At 57.9% G+C, this 22,830-nt stretch overlaps 1 long non-coding RNA gene across 2 annotated transcripts in view; it reads right to left on the bottom strand.

The window, feature by feature from the left end:
- The window catches only part of LOC150008081 (uncharacterized), a 597,743-nt gene that overhangs the window by 175,842 nt on the left and 399,071 nt on the right, over positions 1-22,830 (bottom strand). The window lies entirely within an intron of this gene.

Raw genomic sequence — 22,830 nt, forward strand, 5'->3', positions numbered from 1 at the left:
CCGTGCTGCAGTGAGTGTCTGCTCCTCGGGCGGGAAGCTCTGTCGGCCCCGTGTCTGACTTCCTTCCACTCAGAGAGGCGCGTGTTGGTTGTATCTGTCTCTTTCTCCAGAGTGATTGTTTTCAGAACAATGTTTATTTGCAATTCAATTTTCTACAACATGGACCATTTTTAATTAATATTTTCAAAATTCTATAGTGGCTTTATGTTTTAAAACTTTACCTGAGTCTGCCAGCTATCAATTCATCTTAATTCCCTTTTTTAAAACTCACTGTTTATTGTACGGTATTTTCTTTAATTTTTTTAAAGGCAAAGCATTCCGACCTAAAAGTCTACTTCTGTTTCCTGGGGCAAGTCTCCCGCAGTGTGCTCTTTGCCCCGCCTTCCGCGCGCATCTGTCTGCTTTCGCGCTGCAGAAGTCCTTCGTGGGCTCAGTGGTGGGGCTTTCCTTTCCGTGGGCACCGTGCCTCCGTGCAGACAAGCTTCGCGGGCTCACCGCAGTCACCGGAGCTGGTTTTCCGTGGGGTTCTTCCTGGTTCTTCTGGGCTTCATCAAGGTTGTCTTTTCAGAATTCTCCTGGAATCCTGAATAAAAACGAGGGGAAAACCTTCGCATGACTAGTTCGAAACTGGGACGCCTGCCGTGGGCAGCAGGGCAGGCAGAGCGGGGTGGGCAGCGGCCGGAGGGCGGCGTTCTCCGCGTGGTTGGCTCCTGGGGCCGCTGCACCCGCCAGGCCTCCCGGCTGCCTCTCACGAGGTCTAATCGCTTCTCCGAAGTGTGGCTCTGCCCTCTGGCGTCCTTCACCTTCACTGAGCTGCAGACGGGGGGCCACCGGGAACATCTCTTCCCCACAGGGGCCCCTGTGTGTAGTGTCGGGGGGCGGATGGGCCACTCTGAGGGTCAGCCACAGCCAGCCTGGCCCCTTGTCCTGGCTTCCCCGGCACTCGGCGCAAAGGGGTCCGCCTCTCCCCGCGCGCCCCGTCCTGTCTGCTGCTCCCCTCCAGGTGGGGGACTCCCCTTTATTTCCAGATGTGCTGTCTCTGTAGGTCAGCTCCTTACTCCCCTGAGCTAGGAAACCCAGGGGACCCAGGCAGCTGCGGGACACAGGCCCCTTCCCCTCAAGGCCCTGCTCCTGGGCCCTCCGACGGCTCCCATCCGGTGCCCAGCGCCGCAGGGGCTCCACGGAGGGCGTTCTGGAAGGTGCCCGGCTCCCGCCCCCAGGGTTTCTCCACAGGTTCCTCGGGGTTTTATCGCACGGCTGCGAGTGGCGGTTTTGCGAATGTCCCTGCGGGAGGGTGGGGCTCGCCCCCTCTGCGTCCGTTGTCAGTGTCTTCCTGAGACCAGCCCCTAGTTTTGACCCCTGACCACCTCTGCCACTCGGTCTCCTCAAGTCCTTCGTCACGATGGGCGGAGGCTCCACGGCTCTGAGCCACGTGCCCCGAGCAGAAACCTTCTAGGCGCCTTCAGCGTCTGGGGCAGACTCAGGGCATCCTGCCCTCTGACCTCTGCCTCCTCCTGCCGGGCACGCAGCCCAGGAGCACTGAGCCCCTCCCCTTAGGGTGGCGGAGCCCACAGGGGCGCCCTGGATGCGCCACACACAGCCGAGCCCCCCAGGACATGAAGGAGGCAAAGGGGAGCTGGAGGGCATGACCCCAGGCCCAGTGAGAGCGCCGTAGGGCGAGCAAACCAGAGCCAGAAGCCCTGTGTTAAGGACCCGTTGCTGGTGCTGCGGGGCCTGACATTTTCTTATCCTTCCGTTTCCTGTGCCTCAGTCTGAAATGTGTCACCAACACGAGGACTTTTGCTACCGGTCCGTCTCTGTTCGCCTGGGGCGGGGCTACGTGCCACGGGGGAAGGTGTGGGAAGTCCTTGCCGTCCGAGTGCCAGCTCTTCACAGAAGGGCCAGGCCTTTACTGACTTGTCTCAGCGACGCTCCGGTGTCTCGGGAATCACTCCTGTTTCTCATGCAGGGCTAGCCCGCAGTTAAAGTCCCCGTCCAGTTGGTACCTGCCTTGTCCACGCCAGCTGGCACTCGGGCTCGTAAAACACTCTCCGCGCCCAGTTTTCTCGTGTGATTCTCCAAGGACTCCCTGAGCTCAGCTTACTGCCTCCACGGGGGTCATCATCATTACCCGCCTGCAGTTAACCAGCGCTCTTTGTTCAGGATAATTACTTAGTCTCCTGAGCGCTCCGGTTGGAATGCAGGGTGGGTTTTCCCACCCATGGGAATTATTCGCATATGAAATTATCTTCAAAGCGAAGCATGCGAATCATGGAGGCTCATAAACTAGCCTGGGACTTTCCCAGCCACTCGCCGCAGGAAAAAACCTGCTGAAAATCTCAGAAAGCGAGAACCAAAGCTCTCCTCCTGCGTTTCACATTCCTCACTCCTGGGAAAACGAGTACCAGGAAATGGAAAGAGGATTTTAAAGTGACCGATGGTGGGTAATGGTTCCTTATCGAGGAAAAGATGTTCAGGCTGGGGGCAGGGTTGCACGAAGCCATTAGATTTAGGTTGCATCGTTATATTACTTTCGTATACGGGTTGTTTTATTGCCTCTTTGTTCGCGATGACTTCCTGTCTGTCTCTGCGTCTGCCTCCAGCCCTCTTGTTCAGACGCTCACGTGTTCTGTCCACTCATCGCTGGCACGGTCTGCTCCTCTCGGCTCCCTTCACGTTAACCCCATCGATCCTTAACCTATCTGCTATGTGACTACAGACCGATTTTTCTTTAAGAAACTCCACTTTATGTAAATATTTAAGAATCCGCAGGGGCTCTCTGTTTCTAGAGGGATGAGGACTCACAGGTGGCTGAGGTCTGAGGCACGAGGGGGATGAAGGAGTGGCAGCCTCGGGCACCTGGGAGAAGGGGGGCGCGTGCCACTGGGTCGGGGGGTGGCGAGCCGGTGAGGGGCTCCCCACACCTGATGCTCGAGAGCACTGAGCTGGCCATGAACATCTGGGGGTCCTCATGCTGCTGAGATTATAAAACCACAGAACAGATGAAATCACTCAGGGAAAGCACAGAGAATGAGAAGAAATAACCTTGGACACACTCCTGGTATTATTTGAAAACTTCCAACATTTGAGAAGCTCACATATGGAAAAAGAATCAATTTAGCAAAGCTGGAGCCAACGGGAAAAGGCGTAAGAAATCCAGCTTTATGCTGTCCTTTGGTAGAGATGTGCGCTCAGCAGGTCTGTCAATGGCGGGATCTCGGCTCCCAAGAGCCCTGTGCGCCTGGGCTGAGACGGCGCATCTGTGTTTTGTGGAGAAGATAGTGGCTCCTGGCTCTCAGGTTCGTGACTCCCCAGAGTCCCGGCTCTGTCCCCGGCCTGCCGCTAGCTGGGCACAGGACCGGTTCTCGGAACCCCGCGCCGTGCTGGGCGTAACGGGGGTCTCAGTAAGTGCTGCTGATGGCCAGGCCTTTGGGGAGCTCTGCACACCTGGGTCGGTAGGTGCTTTTCCCCACACGTGTTTAAGGAGCACTGGACGGGGGAGGCACGGACGCGGGGTGACTTCCTCGGGGGGAGTGGAGGGGAGCAGGCCGTCGAAGGCGAGAGACTCGCGCGTGCAGAGGGGACATTTCCGCTGTTTGCTCTGGGATGACAGCTTAGTTAGTGAAGAAAACAGCGTTCCAGCGCAGGTGCTGGGAGACAGTGGAGCGTGAAGACGCGGGGGCCTGAGGGGGCCTCACATGGGGTCAGGAGCAAGGAGCCTACACACGTGCCCACGTTTCCGCGCTGCGGCCGTCTCCCCATCCGGAAGGTCATGTCAGAAGGGCGTCTTCCCTGAAGTCGCTTTGAACTGGATGCAAGTCAGAGCCCAAGCACACGCCCCTAATGTGCTCATGGATGTTGGGGAGCACATTTCACAGTTGCCCCTGGGACTCTGGCTCCTGGAGCCGAAGGCACCCCGAAGCTGAGAACTTGGGAGAAGTCCAGTTGATGGCAAACACATCGTCACCTCCAATTCCTTCTGGTGACGAAGCAAGCTGCCTGTTCTTCACAAAACCTGTCTGTTCAGAGGGTTCCCTCTGGCTGCAGCAGGGGCAGCGTGGGCCAGCCAAGGCCACATGCTGCCGGCTGCCAGGATTCTCCATTTCTCCCGTGTCTAAAGGGCCCATTAGATAGTGTCCTTTCCCCACGCCGTGGACCATAGATGCTGCAGAGTGGCTGCTTTCTTCCCTGTGGTTACTTCTTTGGAGACTGTTACACCCACTGGAGCAAGTGTGTAATGGAGTCACCCTGGCAGGTGTGAATGCAGCCTCCCCGGCAAGGGTGCAGGGGAGCCTCCTTCCACTGAGGGCCCCACCTCACCATAGGCTGCATCCTCCGCACGTGGCCTGACGCTTCCGTGGCTGTCTCCTTGCTGTGCTTTCTCTCCGTCAAAACAGTTTCTCCTGTTCCTCACCTGGCCAACTACCCGTCCCCTTTGCGGAGCTGCCTCTCAGACTGGCCTTTAGGAAGCCTTGGGTCTTTCCCAAAGGTTCTCTGTGGCCGACTGCCCCCACTGCGTCAGCGTCTTCTCTGTTTTCCCGACACGCAGTTGCTGCCTTGGTTCGGAACGTCTGTGCCTTTAGCCACAGCCCCCGCTGCTTGGACCGCAGTAAACTTTCTGTCTGCACCACATTGGCGTTCAAGAGCTTCGCTCAAAGTAGATGCAAACAGTATCTGTGGAACTGAACTAGCGTTTCCCCGTGTCCCTCACGAAGGAGCAGGCCACGCTGCTAGCGAGGGGCTAACTCATGTGGAGGGAACAGGAAGGCTGTTTCAGACCCCCAGCAGCTCTGTTCACTGTGCATTTAACACACGGTCCTTCCTTTAACAATTCTGTCCCAGGACTGACTCACCCAAGAGAAGGTGGCAAACCGGGGTGGGAGCCCCGTTCTATTTAAGTTCAAATCTCCTTCTGCCAGGAAATGCCAGTGCGAAGGCCCTGAGAGTCCCAGCCCCACTCGGTCTCCTGCTGAGCTCACGCAAGTCACTGTAGGTCATGCGTCCCTGGCGGAGTCAAGGGCTCAGCCTCTGAGTGAGTGCAGTTGGGGGAACCGCGTCCTCCCGGTGCTCAGACACAGCTGGCACGTGGCTGTGAGACCAGGCACTGCCAGCGATCAGCACGGGTGCCACATGCCTGCTGAGAGAGACACTTGGGGTCAGGATTTGTGGTGAAGTGGGGCTGGGGGCACATCCAGGTGGTTTTCTAGGACAGCGACGCATTATCAATATTAAGGAAAAAACAATTCAGCCTCATGGAATACCTCGGTCCATAAATGTGGTTTAATTAATCTGTTAAGATGCTGCTGATACTCCACTGTCAGTGCTGTTTGAAGGGTGTGGCTGAGGTGTGGCCGTGAGAGGAATTCTGTTCCAGAGGCTCTGTCACCCTCATGCGCACGGTTCTCCTCTCCCGGCTGCGACCCTCGGTGGCCGTGTGCCTGGCCCCTGCGTTCCCCGCACACTGTCTCTGATGCCCCGTGCGTGCCGCCCGTGACGCTTGTCTGCCCTCGTCTGCCCTCTGTGCTTTCCTGGCACCTGGGCCAGCATGTGCCACGCTCACCGAGGGGAGGCCTGGAGATCATCACCGTGGGAGCTGCAGCCGGAGGGCCCACGTGGGCGGCGCTGGCAGCGTCACTGCTGGTGCCCTGCCACGCCAGGCCCGGCGGAGACCACGCAGCGGGCCATGCCCCGACCCAGAGTGCGCGCTGCGTCCAGCCAGCTCGGCGACTGTTTACAGGAAAACACCCCAAAGCTTGTGTTTTGCATCTTCAAACAGATAGTGGTGGCATTTCTAAAAGTGATGTCAATTGTAACAGCAGGTCTGTTTAGGTTAAAGCAACTCAATGCTCCTACATTTAAAAACATTTAAAAATATTATTTACTTTTAGAGACAGAGGAGAGGAGTGAGAAAGAGGGAGAGAAACGTGTGGGGGATGCATGGACCGGCTGCCCCTCCCGTGCCCCCAGCCGGGGACCTGGCCTGCAACCCAGCCCCGTGCCCTGACTGGGAATCGAACCAGGAACCTTTCCAGTCGCAGGCTGGTGGTCAGGCCACTGAGCTGCACCAGCCAGGGCCAAAAACACTTTTCAAAGGAAAAAATCTGGAAGAGCATGCGGATTTCATTTCCAAATATACTGTTTTCAAACTTGATACGATGACCGAGTCCAAGGTTTTTTTCCGAGGAGGAGAACGCTGGGTCCCAGGAGGAGCGCGTCTGTCCGGAGTGCGTTCTGTGTGGGTGGGATCTGGGTTCATTAAGGGTTTGGGGCCTGTGGCACTTGGCCTTCTTGAGCAAAGCTCCTCTGTTAAGGAATCCGCAGTTGAAGAAGTGTGTGTCCTCTGGAAACCTTTCCTAATGCTCTTCCCTAGTCTCGGGCCAAAGAATGCGGCACGTCTGGAATAATGACCCTCAGACGAGGAATTCTTAGGCCCTCGTATCTCATCTCTCTTGCAAAACGGCTGTCCGTCCTCCTGTTCAGCAGAAATTCAGGGTAAACCCTGTTCCCGGGAAGCCGCAGCCCAGAGCCTGCCCAGGGCCCGCTGGTGTGGGCGAGAGCGTGGTGCAGAGGGGCTGCTGCTCAAACCACGCACGGGGGGCTGGCACACTCCTGCCTCTGCTGGTTCCGGGAGGTGACTCTGATGCTATCTTTGAAATGTTGTCCCAGGTTGATACAAAAATTATAGCATTAGGAAAATGACCGCAGCCCACCCGGGGCCCAGCAGGAAGGGCACTTGCTGTGTTTGATGGGGTGCGAGTCCACGCATCTCAAAGTTGAAGTGGCCTCGAGCGATCCGCAGGGCCCCCCATTTTGCATGCTTATTTGGGGTGAAACAGGAGAATGGAAAGTTTACAGCCATCTTGATAACAAGGACTTTGGATTTTAATAAGTCCCTCATATGCATCTAATTCTGTTTTTCCGTGACCTGGCTTCTTGGGGTACAGGAGAGAGGGAGCGCTGTCCTGGGTTTGGCAGTTCCAGCCCCTCAGACCCTGAGGGCGTTTGCAGACACCCAGTAGTTCTGCGTCAGATGCAGAACGGAGATCCCACCCGTATCAGAGAAGCCGAGCCAGGCCGATGTTGGGGAGAGGTCATTGGGATTAGGAGGAGGAGGGAGAGGCCCCAAATCCTAAAATGCATTCAGGCAGAAGGGCCCCCCACTGGCCTTTCTGCTCTTTTCAAACACAGGGAGCCCCATCTTGATCTGGGCCCCTTGGGAGGAGCAGGCACTGATCGGGGGCTGGTGGGGGGGGTGGTCCCTGCCCCGTTAGCCGCCCAGGTTTTCCTCTAAAGCTAGGAGGAGGAGCATTGGATCCCTTTGCCCGTGAGGACCCACTAGGCAGTTAAACCGGAGAGGTGTGTCTGCAGTTTACAGGAGCATAAACATCTCCAGTTCTGACCGTCACAGCTGGTGACGGGGGCAGGTGGGGGGGATTCTGACACAGTCGCCCAATCTGATGAGTATTATCATAGAACCAGTGACGGAAAAGAGCAAGCCCTGCAAATGAAATTAGTAAGAAAGAGCAGACATGCAGCTCCAAATTTAATTCTTTACTGAGTGGCATGACGGCCCAGCCGTGCTCTGGAACGCCGGGAGGACTCTGCCCTTCCTGCGGACCACGGGCAGCTGCTCCAGACCGGCCGCTGCTCGGCCGCGGGTTCTCGTGCAGCCAGCAGCCTGCTGACGGTCCTGAGCACAGGAGGGCTTTTTCGGATAGTTCCAGACAGAGGCAGGCATGTCCTCTGTTGCAGGAATACCTGTCAGAGGCGTGTGGGCCTCTCACGACTGTTTACTTAGTGGCCTTTGGCAGGAGTGGGGCAGTTTGCATTCTATCACCAGCCTTTTTCAACAATGAGTGTATCATCGACAGGAAGGAGAGTCGGCCCCGCCCCCCGGCGGGTGCGCGTTCTTGGCCTCCTGCTCACCCCGTCGCCTGGGCCACACCTGTCAGCGTGAGCAGGGAACACCTGGAGGGTGACTCATGCAAACCTTCCCCGTCCACTGAATTCGGTCCCATGGAACATGCTCCAGAGGCCTTGGCCTGTCACCAAAGCCTTCATCTGGCTCAGAGACGGCGAAGTATTTTCAGTTGATGTCCTTTGCCTTGAAAGCAATGTTGGGGTGCAAGGTGCGTGTCTGAAGGTTTTTCTCCAGCGTGGTGGTTGGCTCCACATGTAAGGACCTTGATTGAATGGACACACATTTTCTTGAGACTTTTTTGATTCTCTCACTGACTTAGCATATCATGTATGGATTGAGGGACCATATAATCTAGCACCGAATCCGGGAAGCTTTTGTGTGGAAAATGCTGAAGCGGAAGGGGCACCTGGACAGACGCACGCAGAGACGGCTCCCGGCAACTGGGAGCTGCGGTCACCCCGTGCCGAGCATGTGGCTGGGAGGCAGTGGGCGGAACTCGGACGTGTGTTGAAGTGACAGGGGCGGCAGGACGTTGTCCCAACAAAGGCACCGGGTTTGTCTTCAGTGACATCTGTGCCTGTAAACTGCTCGGGTTGATGGTCAGGGCGAGTGAGGCCCCTTCAGGGTCTCTGCTTCCTGACCAGGCCCCGGGGCATCGCTGAGCGCAGGGGAAGGTCTTCACTAGCTCGGAGCTTGGTGCCCTTCTGAGGGGGTTTCTGAGAGGTGAGGCCCAAGGGGAATATTCTCACCTGTGGCCCCCAATGTTTTCATCTGCTCATTCCCAACTCAAGTTCCACAATGAAGTAAAAGGAGGTGACAGTCTCGTCCTTTCACCACCACCAGCCACGGCCCCGTGAATGGATCCTCTCGTTCGGGTCTCCTATTCCTTATGCAGCAACTGAATGTGCATCAGGTGTGATAAAGCCTCTATAAAAGAACTTATTATAAATTGTGATCATAATCTTGAAATTCTCGGTCCCATTAGGACTTCACTGTGGGTCCTTGAAGAGTCCTGAGTTTTCACCTGCTTCTCCTATTCCGTTAAACTTTTTGGTAGGTTGGTATTGTTTGTCTTCAATGATTGTGGAATTCGATCGTTGGCCTTTAACCTTAGTCAGAGTGGTTGGCATTGATCAGTGCCCTGCTGATAACTCTGACCAGCGCTGAAACGGGCCAGGTCCTGCCAAGCCCACCAGGCTGCGAGAATTCCATGCTGTTTGCATGACCGTGGTTTCTGCCACCTGTTCCCAGACTCACCTGTTCCCAGACTGTCTGGCAGACGACTGCCTTCTGCACCCAGTGACTTCTCATTTCTCTGCGGGGTCACAGCAGCTCTCAAGGTGTCCCCTGTGGCACTCAGTGAGTGACAGTGTTGACTGAAATCTGACCACAGGTGCTACTGCAGCTGCAAAAGTCTCCAGGACGGGGACAGGCACCTCCAGACGCAGATGACCCTGCACCCTTCACAGTTACCCCAAAGCACCAGGCATGGCCCTGGGAGCTGGCAAGTTGCTTTTCATTTAGTAACACCCTGAATACCTGATTTCAAGAATTGTGATTCATTGACAAAATGTGCCCATAACTCAAGAAGCGGAGGTACATACTTGGCTGGCTAGTTTTGCACAGGGTGTTAAAGCCACTGACGTGGCCAAACGGCCAGAATGTTCACAGAGACACAGTGAACAGTGACAGAGCCGCGCGTCACTCATGCTCTGCTTGTTTCCGTCCTGCCTGTTAGAACCCAGACTGGTTTCACATCGTTGCCTGTATTTACTTTTAAGAAACTGGGCCATGAAGTGCATCATACTGTCTGACTCTATAAGGTGGCCCGTCAGTCTTAAAACCGTGTTAAAAAGAAGCAATGAGGGGCATGGGGATTGCAGGCAGGAGGGAGGCGGCGCAGGCCCAGGTGTGAGGCAGGAGGAGCAGGGCCTCGTGACCTGGTTCCTCAGGAGGATGAACCCACTCGGATGCTCACACCCTCGTCCAGCTGGTCACGCTCTTCGCACAGCCTGTCCCGGGGAGGCCTCCCTGCCGCGTGCGGGGCCCGCCCGGCTGCTGGGCTGGGCCGGGCAGCCCGTCCGCTGTGTCCCTGCCTGTCCCACACTCGCAAAGGCATTTGGGCCACTTGACTCCGAACTTCGCTCGGTGACGATGGCAGAGTTGCTGCTGGAGAACCGCCATGAACTCCGGTTGGCCTGCCATCAAGTGGGAGGTGGCATCTGCTGGGCAGGTCAGCGCGGGGACAGTGAGGATGCGCAGCCACTGCTCACGCTTCTGTTTCTAACGAGTCTTTCTCATACAACAGAGCCCACGGCTGCACGGTGCTTTGCTGTTGCCCTGACTACCAAAAACTATCTGGCCATCTCAAGAAGAGCCCACTCAAGGCTGAAAAGAAAGTAGCCACGATGTGTGTCACTGGGGACCTCCAGTGCCCCCTGGGCCGAGGACGGACTGATATGTGTCCAAATGTGCAAGAACAGACAGCTTAGGCGGAGGAGGGCCCTGGCGGCTGCGTGTTCCAGCCTGCCGCCTGACACCATGCCGGCTCCACAGAAGGCCCCCTGAGACAGCCTGCCAATCAAGCCCTGGGCAGGGCTGGGGCCAGGGGTGGCCGGGGCCACAGGCCAAGCTGAGAAGTAGGCACATCTGAGTAGGATTAAATCAATGCAACGAGATCTTTGTGTCTAAACATTAAGTAAAAATTAAGCACAGAAATAAAGTGAAGCAGGAGCCTCACACGACCAGGCCGGGTGCAGCCGGCGCAGAGAAGGCAAGGGCTGGGCCTGGGCGTGTGGGGAAGACAGCAGCCTGCCGGCCTGTGGGAGGGTCAGGGCCGGGGGCGGGGGCCGTGGTGGCGTCAGTCGGGCTCCGTCGGAACAGAAGCTTGCGGATTTCTCGGAATCAGATGGAGTTTTAAAAATGTGCGCATACCCATCCCGGCTGCCAGCAGTCTGGTTCTCATCCTTTTCAAATTCTAGGCACTAAAGGTCCTCCCACCTGGAAAAGTCAGCAGCCCCTGTCCACAGGACACGGCAGAGCTCTTTTGTGGTCTGGACACGTCCCTGGGTGGGTGCTTCCTGCACACGGGTCTCGTTCGCGCTGTGAGAGATTGCAGGTCCCTGCCACACCTCCAGGCAATGGCCACTTCCGTCCTGACAGGCGAGGACAGTTGTCCTGGAGAGGGGCCTCGCGGTCACCAATGGGAGAAAATGGTCACTAGAATCAAAGACCTGCCTCCCGTGTGTGCTGGGCCGCGCCGTCGGCAGTTCTGACATTTCCAGGATTCAGGACACTGGGACGTCCGAGTCCAGGGACCTGGGGAGAAGAGCTTCCCAGTCGATCCAGAGGGGTTGCGTTGGGTCAGCAACGACCGACGGGCCTCGCTCGGTCACAGAGCGTTGCTTTCTTGCTCTTTTCTTGACAGCTGGGCGCTCTGCCACGTTGTTCTGTTCCCTGGCCCCCTTGCGTGGTCCGTCCCCCCACTCACACCCCAACATGAAGCACCCCTGTGAGGACAGGGGACGGGGGGGGGGGGGCTCCGGCCGCTGCCCTCGCACAGCCTGGGGCAGCCCTCCTGTGGGTTGAAGGCCCGGGAAACAGCCGCTTTAGCAGGATGGTCCACGGGGAGCCCACTGGTCGCTCTGGCTGCCACGCAACGGGCTACGCACTTGTGCTGCAGATCGGGGGCAGGACACGCTGCCCCCATGACGTGGGGCTGGGCTAGCCCACTGGGGAGAAGGCACGGGGGACGCTCCTCTGCTGGGCGGGCCGCCGCTGGGACCTTGGCGAGGTTCCGGGGGCGGGGGGCGGGGGCGGCCTCTGGCTGCCGAGGCTCTTGTCCCCACGGAGCCTGCCTTTGGGCTGCAGGGCCTGTGCTGAGCTTCCCACCAGTCTCTGCGTCCTCACTGGCGCCTCTGCCTCATCTTCCACGTCCCCCAGGGCGGTGTCTGCTGCGTTCTTGGCACCATGGTCTTCATTTCACACCGACTCTAAACTGAAAATAGAAAATGCTGCAGGCTTTACTCGCTCAGAAAGGCTCCTTTTTACTTTCTGCGTGTCTCAACACTCGTTTGCTTTGCGAAGGGTGACCATGGTGTTTGCAGGAAGAATGAGGCCGCCCTCGGGTGTGCTGGTGCGCAGCCTCCACCGAGGGGCTGGGTCATGGCTGTTCTCTCCGCTTCGAATTTTCATGGACGTGCAGCTAATTTATTGGCTCTTTCCGCTCCGCAAACAGGCCCAAGTACGGGGGCACCATTCTTTCTCGGGGGAGACGTAAGCCAAATGTCACAGAGAATTTGCAAAGGAAGTTCAAACAGAAGGTTATAATATGGCCAAGAAACTTAAAAAGAACAATTACTTAAAAACTGATGATTGGAAAACCCGGGGGAAGCCACGTGTTTGAAGGGCCAGGCGCGCGTCCCAGACTGCAGCCTGCAGGCGGTCACGGCCGCATTTCACAGCTGTGTCCCGCTGCTCGTGTGGGTGCGTCCTGCATGGTGGCTGGGCTCCCGGCCGGGAGGGAGGGTGCTGGGCGGCCTTCTGGGGTGAAGTGCTTGGAGGCCCATCCCATGGGCACCGCAGACAGACAGGTTCTACCGGAATGGGCCTGGTTGTGACATCCTGCACACAGAGCAGCAGCCTCAGCCACCAAGCACAGCCGGCCTGGCCACAGGAGCTGTGGGTCCCCAGAGGCTTCCAGGCCGCGCGGTGGGCGTGGGTCGCTGCCCAGTGCAGGTGGCCCTGGGGCCTTCGTCCTGTGGCTGTGTGACCAGGCACACACTGAGGACATGCTCCTGAGACCAGAGCCCCTGCCGTGGGGCTGGGTGTGAGGATGAGGAGGGTCCCTTGTTGCTGGGTTCTCACCAGCCAGCAGCACCGGCAGAATCGGGGTTACACTCTGTTCCTGCCGCTCACGGGGGGGCTGGCACAGAGCCCTGACTCCCGGAGCCTCACTTTTCCCACCTGTACAGTGAAAATGGGGGCAGCTGTTCACGCAGCTACGAACGCAGCAGGGTTTTGAGTCCATGACGTGTGCTCCACACCGAGTAGCATCTTTGAGAGAAGCTCCTGCTCCCACTGACCTCTGAGTGGGGGCTGGCTGCCCGCCCCCGGTCACTCGGTTCCGGGACAAAGGCGAGTGAGACACGGACCCTGCTCCGCAGGCGTGGGCGCTGGTGCCGTGGGAGGGCACCACGCAGGCGCCGAGAGCTGGTGACAAACGTGAAGCTGTGTGCACGTTGCTCAGGGGCCGTTGGTGCTGAGGGTGGGACTGGGGGACGACTGAGGCGTTGGGGACGGCGGTGGCGTTGGCGGCGGCGGTGGCGTTGGGGTGGAGGCGGGAGCGATGGCTCTGTGTCCCCAGTCCACTCTGCCGGCCCAGCGTCCCCAGTGGCGTGGCGTGTAATTGCTGCAGCAGCACACGGCTCACCCGGCTTCAGCCTCCCTGGGGACAGGAGGGAGCTGCACGGGCCGCCTGCCCTGCGTCCTTCCCGCCCTCGTGACGACAGCCTGGTCGGTTACCTGAGACGCCATGTGGGCTTGAAGATAGAAGCTCGTCTGCAGGATAATTTTGGAAACAGGAAGGAAAAAGAAAACAAGAAAAGAAATTCTGAAACCCACCCAAGGTTTACTGCCATCTTACTCTGCATTTCCAATATCTAAACACTCAAAAGTATGAATTTAAAAGGCCATTATGAGCAGTAAACTACCTGAAAGGCATGGTAGTCAATCAGCTGAGCCGGTAGTCAGGGCTTAGCTGTCTTACTTCACATCGTCCTCACAGCAGCCTCGGAGGGCAGGGCCCTGAGGAAGCGCCTTTCCCAGGCGAGGACGCTGGGCTGGGACCACCTGGCTGAGGAGGAGAGTGTCAGTGCGAAGGCCAGGGCTCCATGTCGTGTCTGTGGACCAGCGAAGAGACGCTAAGTCTCTGGCATTTGCAGAAGGGAGTGGACTCTGAGTTCTTCTACTTGTGCTGGGCCCGTTTGTAATCGCGCCTCAGACGTTGTTAGGTGTTTGTAACATTGTCATGGTCATGTATTAACTTAAAGCAGCTCTTCTGATTTCTTTGCCTTCCTGTTTGGTACAATTAAGGACATTAATTCAAAAACGTTTTCTGTGAAGAAAGACAAATAAGAAATTCAGGTGGGAGGCGGGGGTGAGGACGGCACCGAGGACACGCTCACAGGCCTGGCCGCCGGCACCGCCTCCTGCCCCAGACTCGCCCGTGGACGATGCTGATGCTCCGGTCCGTCAGGGTCCAGATACAGACTCTTAGTTCGCACAGAACGATGTGGTCACTATTTTAACACCAGCGTTTTCCTTTTGTTAGGTCCCGATCTTCATTTGGGTCCTAAATAGTCAAGTTAAACAATTGCATTTTATATCTGTAAGAATGGTCAATCCACATGTAACCCTTGGGGACAGGGGAAAATGCACACGTGATTAGGAACCATGGAACAAACGTCTGAGTCACGGCGGTGACTTCCCCGGAGAACCTGGGAGGAGGGGCCGGGCTCCTGTCCGGCTGCTGCACAGCTGGGCCCGGGCTCCCATGGGGGGTCGGGGGGGGTGCAGCCTCTGGCTCCTCCAGAGACGCAGAGGCACTGCCGCCCTTGCGACCCTCACACCAGGGCACGTTTCCGATGGCATGTCGGTCACCCGTTCCAGCACACGAGCCGTGGAGAATCGGGCCTAGGCTGACTGACCCTTGTAAACGGTGTTGAATGGCTCAGCCACACCTCTCTGCTGTGCCTGTCAGACAACAGACAGATCCCCAGAAAAATCTAAGGCAGTCCTCTCACAACCCTGACTGCCGCTGGCCCAGAGGACTGCGTCTGCACGGGCTTGTGTTTATTTTTCCACGGTTTCTTTACATACGATTACTTTAAAATGTATATCACTAGAGGGAATTTGCTTTGTTCTTGTTTGAATTTTTTTTTTTACAAATGTGGAATTATACACACGTGTGTGTGATTTATCCTATGGTTTCCATAGTCATGGACATTAGGTGTATTTTCTTGTTTGTTTTTTTATTGGGGGGGGCCTTTGTTTGCTTCTATCACTATAAGCAATGCTGCCGTAAACATCCAAGTTCATCTGGTCAGTTTTATTTTTTATTTTTTTAAGTATATTTTATTGATTATATTGTTACAATAGTTCCAATTTTTTCCCCTTTCCTCCCCTCCACCCAGCACCCCCCTCCCCCAGCAATTCTCCCCAAGTCCATGCCCATGGGTCGTACATACAAGCTCTCCCACTTCATCCTTTCATATATTCATCTTCTTTTTTTAAAACAAATTAATTAATTATTTTAACAATAAAAAATAACAATCCCTCCCTCTCAGACTTAAGACCCTTTATAATCTTATAAAGGACAATGGGCGAAGGTCTTGTGCTCCTCTCGCTGCTTCAAGCTGGGCATGGTCATCGTCCTACCTACCCTTGGGTCCAGAAATTCATAATAAGAGTGGGGGTGTGGGGGGGAGAGTGGCCTTCCCACATGGGGAAGGATCGTGCAGACTCCAGGTCAGCTGGCTGTCCCCGGACAACGGCGTGCTTGGTTTAACAGGCTGGCATCCTTGTTGTATTCTGGGGGCAATAGATTTGGCAACAGGGTAAAAAGGCATCATTCAATCCATAACCACTAGATGACAAAAGGTAGGGATTAATTTTTCAGTGTCCCATATTAGGGAAAAAAAAAGGGGGCTTCTTTGGAGGAAGGTGTGCCAGGCACATTTCACCTGTCCAAAACCCTTTTGCCCATTATACTTAGTTTGAGCTGAGGGGAATATTTTAGGTCCCCCCCCCCCCAGACCTCTGGGCCCTTTCTGTCCAAACCATTAGGATATCATCTGGTCAGTTTTCAATGTCTATTCTTGCCTGGTTTCCAGAACTAGGGGATAAACTTAAAAGGTTGGCTTTTAAGAAAGTCTGTTATGTTATTTTTTCTTACATCAAAAATTAAACAACGCTGCATCTCTGTGACTTTTTTGATAGGAAACCATAGCAGAGGATATAGCATCCCTTGAAATTATTTTAAACTTTATTTAGATATCCAACCCGCATCTCTGGAAGGACTACTGCAGCCTCTCTGTCTCCCACCCCCATCCTTAAAATATGTGAAATCTCCTGAAAATGTAAAGAACAGATTAGGGGGATGATAAAAAATTCTATGTTCAAACTTTGAACAGAGAAACAGAATGTTACCTAAATAAGAATAACTGGGTTAATACGTGAAACCTAAAATCGCCGAGAAGTGGATGTCAGAGGTGTACCCGGCCCGCGCACGTTGCCTGGCTGAGTTTGCGCCCCCCCCCCACCGTCCCACTCTGTGGGTCCTGCTGAGCGCTGCCGTGCCGGGACCCCCGGAGGGTGCAGGAGCGACAGTGAGCTCTTTATGGATGAAATCGAGCAAATGTCCACGTCGCCCAGTCTTGCTCTGTGTGCGACCGATGATTCGGGGAACAATTCGTCATTTAATCATCAACGCCCAGGGGGAGGTCAAACGCACTCCTCGGGCACCGACCCCCCGGCCCTCGCAGGGAGGGCAGCTGTGACCTAAATGGCAGTGCCCTGCCCTCCCTTAATGACGTGCTTGCCTGCAGCCTCGCCTGCTAGGTCCCTGCCAGGGGATGGGGGTGGGGGTCCTGGGAGTTCAGGGAATATTATTCTTCAGTCCTGGCTGGCTCGTCCCACTGCTGACGGCGACCCCTCCCCATTAGCAAAGCTCTTGTCTTCAGGGCGCTTCTACTGGAACGGCTGCAGTTCGACAAAAAACGTAAACTGGTTCCGTGCTGTCTTCTGGCCTTTTCTGGAACGGAGCTCTTGCTCGCCAAGCACTGACCCTGAGCGGTGCTGAGCCGACAGTGAGTGAGTGCTGGTGGGTGCCGGGCACTGTTTCCGTGGCAGCCTGAGTCCCTGAGTTCCGCAGCAAGCCGATGGAGGTCGTCGCTCTGATTACGTTTTACAGACAAGAGCGCTGAGGCGCAGAGAAACCTCAGCGCCAGCCTGAGCCCACACAGGGGGGTCGCTGGGGTTCAAGGTCCTGCTGCTGGAGTCACCGGATGCCCGCTGCTGTGGCATGCAAACCTGCCAACGCGTGGGGGCCGCAGGCAGGCGTCCCGGGCCGGTGCGGCTTTCAGGACCAAGGCTCCTTCCACGGTGGGTGGATGAGGACGCGCCCCCAGCGCAGGGAGGAGGGGGACGCTGGGAAGGGTCCGAGGGAAGCCCAGACAGAAGGAGCCTGGGAGCTGCCTGCGCGTCACAGGACCGGGCTCGCTGCAGAGGAGACCGGGGCGGCAGGTTTGCCGTGTTTCTGGGGAGAAGAGAAGGCAAATACCGTGGAAAGCCAAGTGGTGTCCGCCGCGGGCGCACTGTGAGGTCTCTGGGTTTTGGCAAAACGTCGATGGGGGGGGATAAGGAAGCAAAGGCAGAGGGAGGCTTGTCGTGCCCTCCGGGGATTCGTCGTTCACTTTGGGAGCAAGGAATGGACCTGTGACAAGAAGCAGCAGCACCAGTTACCGGCGCCAACGCAGTTACAGGAATTCAGAGGAGGGAGCTTGGACGGCGGGCAGGACTAGACAGGATCTGAGCGGCGGCTCGAAGGGGGTGAACAGGGAAGCGCTGGGGCCTGAGGGGGGAGAAGAGCACCCCTGGGTGCAGACACTGTCCCTGCTTGGAGCGGAGGCGTCGTGTTCAGGTCCCGTGCGTCCCGTGCTGTCTCGGGCGGGCAGCTGCCTCACAGCAGATGCGTGTTCTTCTCCGTGGCCTTGTTCAAGTGCACCCTGACATTTCCCATTCTCACAGCAGCACAGACAGACCGAGGAGGCTGACTGGTCAGGATCAGGGCCAGAGGGGCTCCGTGCGGACGTTACCGCCTCATGGCCGGTGCAGAGGATCAGCAGAGAAGCGTGTGCTCGGGACCACGGCCCGGTCCTTGTCCTCAGTGCACCGTGCACAGAAACATGCAATTTACAATTCTGCCGTGGCCAGAAATAGCTTGGTCACTTTCTAAAATCGTCTGGTTTTGCCCCACTGTATAAAGCTCTTATCTAAGACGTATGTAGTCACCTCCTTACTGTATCCTAGGAACTAAGTTGTGCGAAGACCTTCAAATGGACAGGCTTTCCCGTGGGACACCAGGTGCCGGCACGTGTGAGCAAGGAGGACGTGCGGCCTGGTCCAGCCTCAGGGAAGCCCCCGGCAGGCAGGCCCCCCCCCCCACCCCATACACACCAGGTGAGGAGGCCGCGGGCTTATACGTGCTCCGGGCTCAGACAAGAGGAGAGATGTTAGAAGCAATGAGCGGTGAGCGCGTGAAGGGCATCTGAGCAATTTGGAGGCTCCCCCTGTACTTCCTGACCAGCTGTGACCGTGACGGGGGAGCTTTGGGAGTCCCAGTCCGTTAGGGAGGGTCTGGCTGGAGGGTCTGGCTGGAGTGTGGGAGACACCTGCACTGTGACTCTTAGTAAGATCTGTCGTTTCTAGCGGTTTTCTCTGAAAGCAGCGATCCACGGGTTCACCCCGAACCTCTCCCTGGGCCAGGATGAATGCTTCTGATCCACGGGGCATCAGGGCAAGGCAGCCGGGGTCTGTGGGGGGGGCGGCGCAGGGGGGTGGGCAGCCCTCCTCACCAGTGGGCTGCAGAGCGTGTCACGGTTTCACAGCTGCTACGACTGGGAGCCTCTGAAGAGCGAAGAGGATGTGCGAAGGGCCTGGACCAGGAAGGACTTGGGGTGCTCAGGACTCAAAGGGGAGCAGAGGGGCTGCACCAGTGGGAAGAGGGAAGAGTGGACGGAGGAAGCAGTGCCCCGCCTCAGGGGAGCACTGCCTTAGGCGTAGGCGAGGGCCTTGTGGGGGGAGGGCAGCCTGGCCCTGCAGCGGGGTCTGCAGGGGCCTCGGCAGGAGGTCAGGGCAGCTCAGAGGCCATGGCAGCCTGAGAGGCAGCGGGGCGGGGCGGGGGGGGGGGGCGGGCGGTCCTGTGCGCTGATCCGGTGAGAGGGGAGGCTGTGCCCTTCCCACCGTGGGGCGGGGGGTGGGGGTTGTCCGGGGTCTGGGCCAGGCATGGTGAGCCCTGGCTTGTTTGTTTGGCTGGTTGGGGGTGTGGCGACCGGGGGTGGTGGGGCGGGACCTTCCTCTGCTCCCCAGCATTTCCTGCTGCTGGCAGGCCCAGTGCTGGCCCTCCACCCCCGCCCCCTTCCCACCGTGGAGCCACGTCCGTCCGTCCGTCCGATGAGCTTGCTTTCTCCCGCGTGAGATGATCACATGACCCGTGTATGCGACTGAGTCTGTTTCTGGACTTCCTGTTATGAAACAGATGCATGTTGGTCGCGACGTGATGTTGCTATAATATTTCTGCCGTGTAATGTCTCTCATTTGGTAGCAGACGTTTTCTTTCTTCCTCGCGTGACTCGGCCCCGCGCGGCGTGCTGCGTTTGGTGCGTGGGGCCAGTGCTCCGTCTTGGTGGGCCCTGCCTCCTCACTCGTCCGTCGCGCGACTTTGGAAAATTCTTTAACCTCTTGGCACCTGGGGCTCCTTGTAGTGTCGCCATGGAGAAGAATAAACAAAGGCAAAGTGGCTAGAACGATGCCTAGTGCGCGAGAAATTCCAGGTCAGCATTACTGTCACCGCTGCTACGGGACAAGCACCATCCTGGGGCCTTTCCAACGCAACGGACGGGGCACGTGAGCTGTTTCGCTGAGTGAGATGGCCACGTCCGCCGGAGCTGCTGTCGCTTGTCCCGGGAGCAGGAGGCACAGCCGGGGCGGAGCTGAGAAGGAGCCGGCTCGTGTCCTCGCGCCTACCCAGCGGGCGCGCGCTTTCTGTCCCTCCCTGATTCCACGTTACTGGCCGCAAGCACGTTGCCGTTTCAGGAAATCTGCTAATAATATCATGTCTTGTCAAAAAAAAAGCTCTTTGGAAAAGTTTGTTTAAAATCTCGGCAGGCAGGCTCAGCACAGCTCGAAGGCCTTCTCCGAGAATGTCGTGTTCGGAGGAAGGAAGCTCTCGGGGACACACGTGACACAGGCGTGCGGGGGGCGGGCACAGGCGACAGGCGCGTCGGTCCCTCGGCAGCCTCCGTGTCCTTGTGCGCCCCCGGCCCCCCTCCGCTCGCGGGAAACAAAGGGGCCCACAGCGCGGGCAAGCCACCTCACGCCTCAGCTGGAGGCGCCTGGACTTGGCCTCTGTCCTGGGAGCCATGAAGGGAACAGACTTCAACTGTGGTCTCTCCAGTCCTCTAATTAGAAGAGAGGCAGACGAAGCCCAGCAGGCTGTCCTGGGCCCCAGGAAGGGTGTTGGCAGGAAGCCGCTGTTGTTCCCAGATCCTCCGCCCCAGCACACGCGACGTCTGAGACCCACCGCGCTGGCCGCCCTGACCCTCAGGGAAGTGGCTGGGGTTCGCCCCGCCTGCTGGCCGGGCGGAAGCAGGGGAGGCCCCTCCTCACGTGGGCTCTTGTGTGGGATTTATGCAGGGGCTCCAGTTCCAGAAGAAGCTCCGAATGGACCCGCAGAGAAAACCTTCTCACTTCTCTCTGCAGCGCCCCGTGGGTTGGGGGGATTCGTACCACGGGCCCCGCGGCCACACGCTCTCGCTCACCCACGCGGAGGCTGGCGGCCAGCGCTGTGGGTGACCCAGAGCCGAGGTGCCCGGGACCTAAGTCACGGAAGCCGGTCAGTCCCTTCTAATTGTTTCCGAGACCCAAACGCAGCCCTGACTGGGATCACGGTGGCCGGAAGGCCTGGGTTCACTTAGTCCCCTCCCCGCGGCTTTCTTACCCGTCACCTTGGGTGAGGCGCACGGCGCGGTGGTGTCCCGTACGCGCACGTTGCGAAAGGACGGGCACAGGCGTGGGGGCCGGGACACGCGCCGCCTCCCACAGTCACCGCTGGGCGTGCGGAGCGGCACCGTCGCCCACAGCACCGCGCTGAGCATCAGGTCCGCTTTGACCGACAGCCCCCCAGTGTGAAACCCAGGATCCTGGGGTGCCTCCCGGAGGGGGTGCTCCTCTCCCCGCTCCGGGTCGGGGCGCATTTCTGCGCACTTGCCCGGAAGCCCTCTCCTTCTGTTGCGGGAATTTCCTCTCGGTCCCTTTCCTCGCACGAGCACCCGCAGGCACGTTCCTTCCACGGCGAGACTTATCGCAAAGCTTGTGACCAACCAGCTGGACACAGAGGGACCGGAAGACAGTCCAAAGCTGACCAGAGAAGTGGTGGCTGCGGCTCCAATCTGCTTCCCACCCGATGGGCGGGCGGCGCTTAGGCTTTCAAACCTGAACCTTGTTCCCGAAGCCAGAACCCCGCGCCCCCCTCCCGCCTCCCTTCTCCCTCCAGCTTCGGAGACGCCCCGGCCCTCTGCTCTCTCCTGGGCCCCCGCCGTGGGGTCACCCCTTTCCTGCTCGGCTGTCTTGGTGGTAAAGCAGGTGCGAGGTGACGTCCCGGTGCGCAGGAGGCAGCTCCCCGCTCAGGCGGGCCTGGGACTGCGGGGGGTGGGAACTGGGAGGAAGAGGTGACTTGCTTCCGCAATGGCCCCCTGTGGCCGGGGGCGCTTCTCCACACGGTCCCCGTAGGAAGGCCTTTGACGCAGTTCCTGTTCCCTCACAAACCCTAACAGGCCCAGATTTTAAAAATTCAATGCTGTTGCCTCTGGTCACTTCTTGCTGTGACCAGGTGTGGACGTGTCCCTCCCCAGCTGGATGACAGGCCCTCGGGTCAGCGACTGTACAGCCATTTACTGCGTTAACGCGGACGCTTTAATGCCAGGGCACCAGAATGGGACAGAGATGGCTGGTTTGTCACCAGAATCCTGGAGACAGCCAGCTGTTCTCAGGCCCCGTCACACACAGCTGTGGCCGTGGTAGGGAGCGCTCTGCCGGCCCGTGAAACCCTCCCACGGGGGCTCCCTCCCAGGAAGCTCCTCCTCTGAGTAACACGGGTGGAGACCCCCGACGCCCCCCCCCACCCCCGAGGGGAGACGTGGGAGCCACGTGTCAGTGGGATGGGCCCCAACGGGAAAGGAGCCTGGGCCACACGGTCAGAAACACCCGCTGGGGACCTGCAGGTGAGAGGCAGGCTTTCCCCGTGTCTGAGCCGGTTGCATGCGTGGATCTGCTCACCGTCGCCGCCCAGCCTGCCCTGGTGCGGTCGGCCTGCGTGCGGGCGTGAGGGCGACATGAGGCGGGAAAAGGCCTCGGGCATGGAGGGCAGCGGGGCCCTTGCCCTGGAAACCTCTGGAAAGAGACGGAGAGGTGTGGAGTTTCAGGAACGCCTGGAAAGCGGGTTACAGACAACACGCGCTGCAGGGGAGGGGCGCTGCTACCTCTTCAGGTCCCTCCCAGCTCGGTCCTCGGAGTGAAGCCATCGGTCCCTGTTTCCACGGGGAGTGGCGTCCTGGCGTCTGGGCAGCGCGGCTCCGGGCCCTCCAGGTGCCCGAGTTGCCTGTTGTCCTGCGAGCGAGGTTCTAGACTCCACACCAGCAGCGGCCCTGATGGCTGACTTCCTGAAATCAGGACACCCGGCCCGCCCGCCGGCTGTGTTTCCAAAGCTGGCTTCCATCAGAGCCCTCGTGGCTGAAGGCCGTGGGAGCCCCCTCTTAACTAGGGGTGCAGTTCATGCCCTTGGGCCGGAAGGCACCTCCGTCTGCATTTGCTGCGGCTGTGGAGGCAGGCAGCGCCTTGCACTCGATTCGGGGACAGGGGCAGATGCCGCTCTGACTTGTTTTTAGCCGGCAGATGACTCAATGAACATGTATGTGGTCTTCAAGAAAAGACATAAAATAGCAGGATCAGCCTACGCCTCGGAACCAGCCGGCTAATGTCATGTACCTGTTTTTCAGACCATGGAAACTTTTGTTAGAGAGAAAAATGCCTTTTTTAAAAAACACGTGCTTCCCATTCATTGTGTCGCCAAC

The sequence above is a fragment of the Furipterus horrens genome, unplaced genomic scaffold, assembly GCF_987537825.1.
Source record: "Furipterus horrens unplaced genomic scaffold, mFurHor1.1.pri manual_scaffold_5, whole genome shotgun sequence".
Taxonomy (NCBI): domain Eukaryota; kingdom Metazoa; phylum Chordata; class Mammalia; order Chiroptera; family Furipteridae; genus Furipterus; species Furipterus horrens.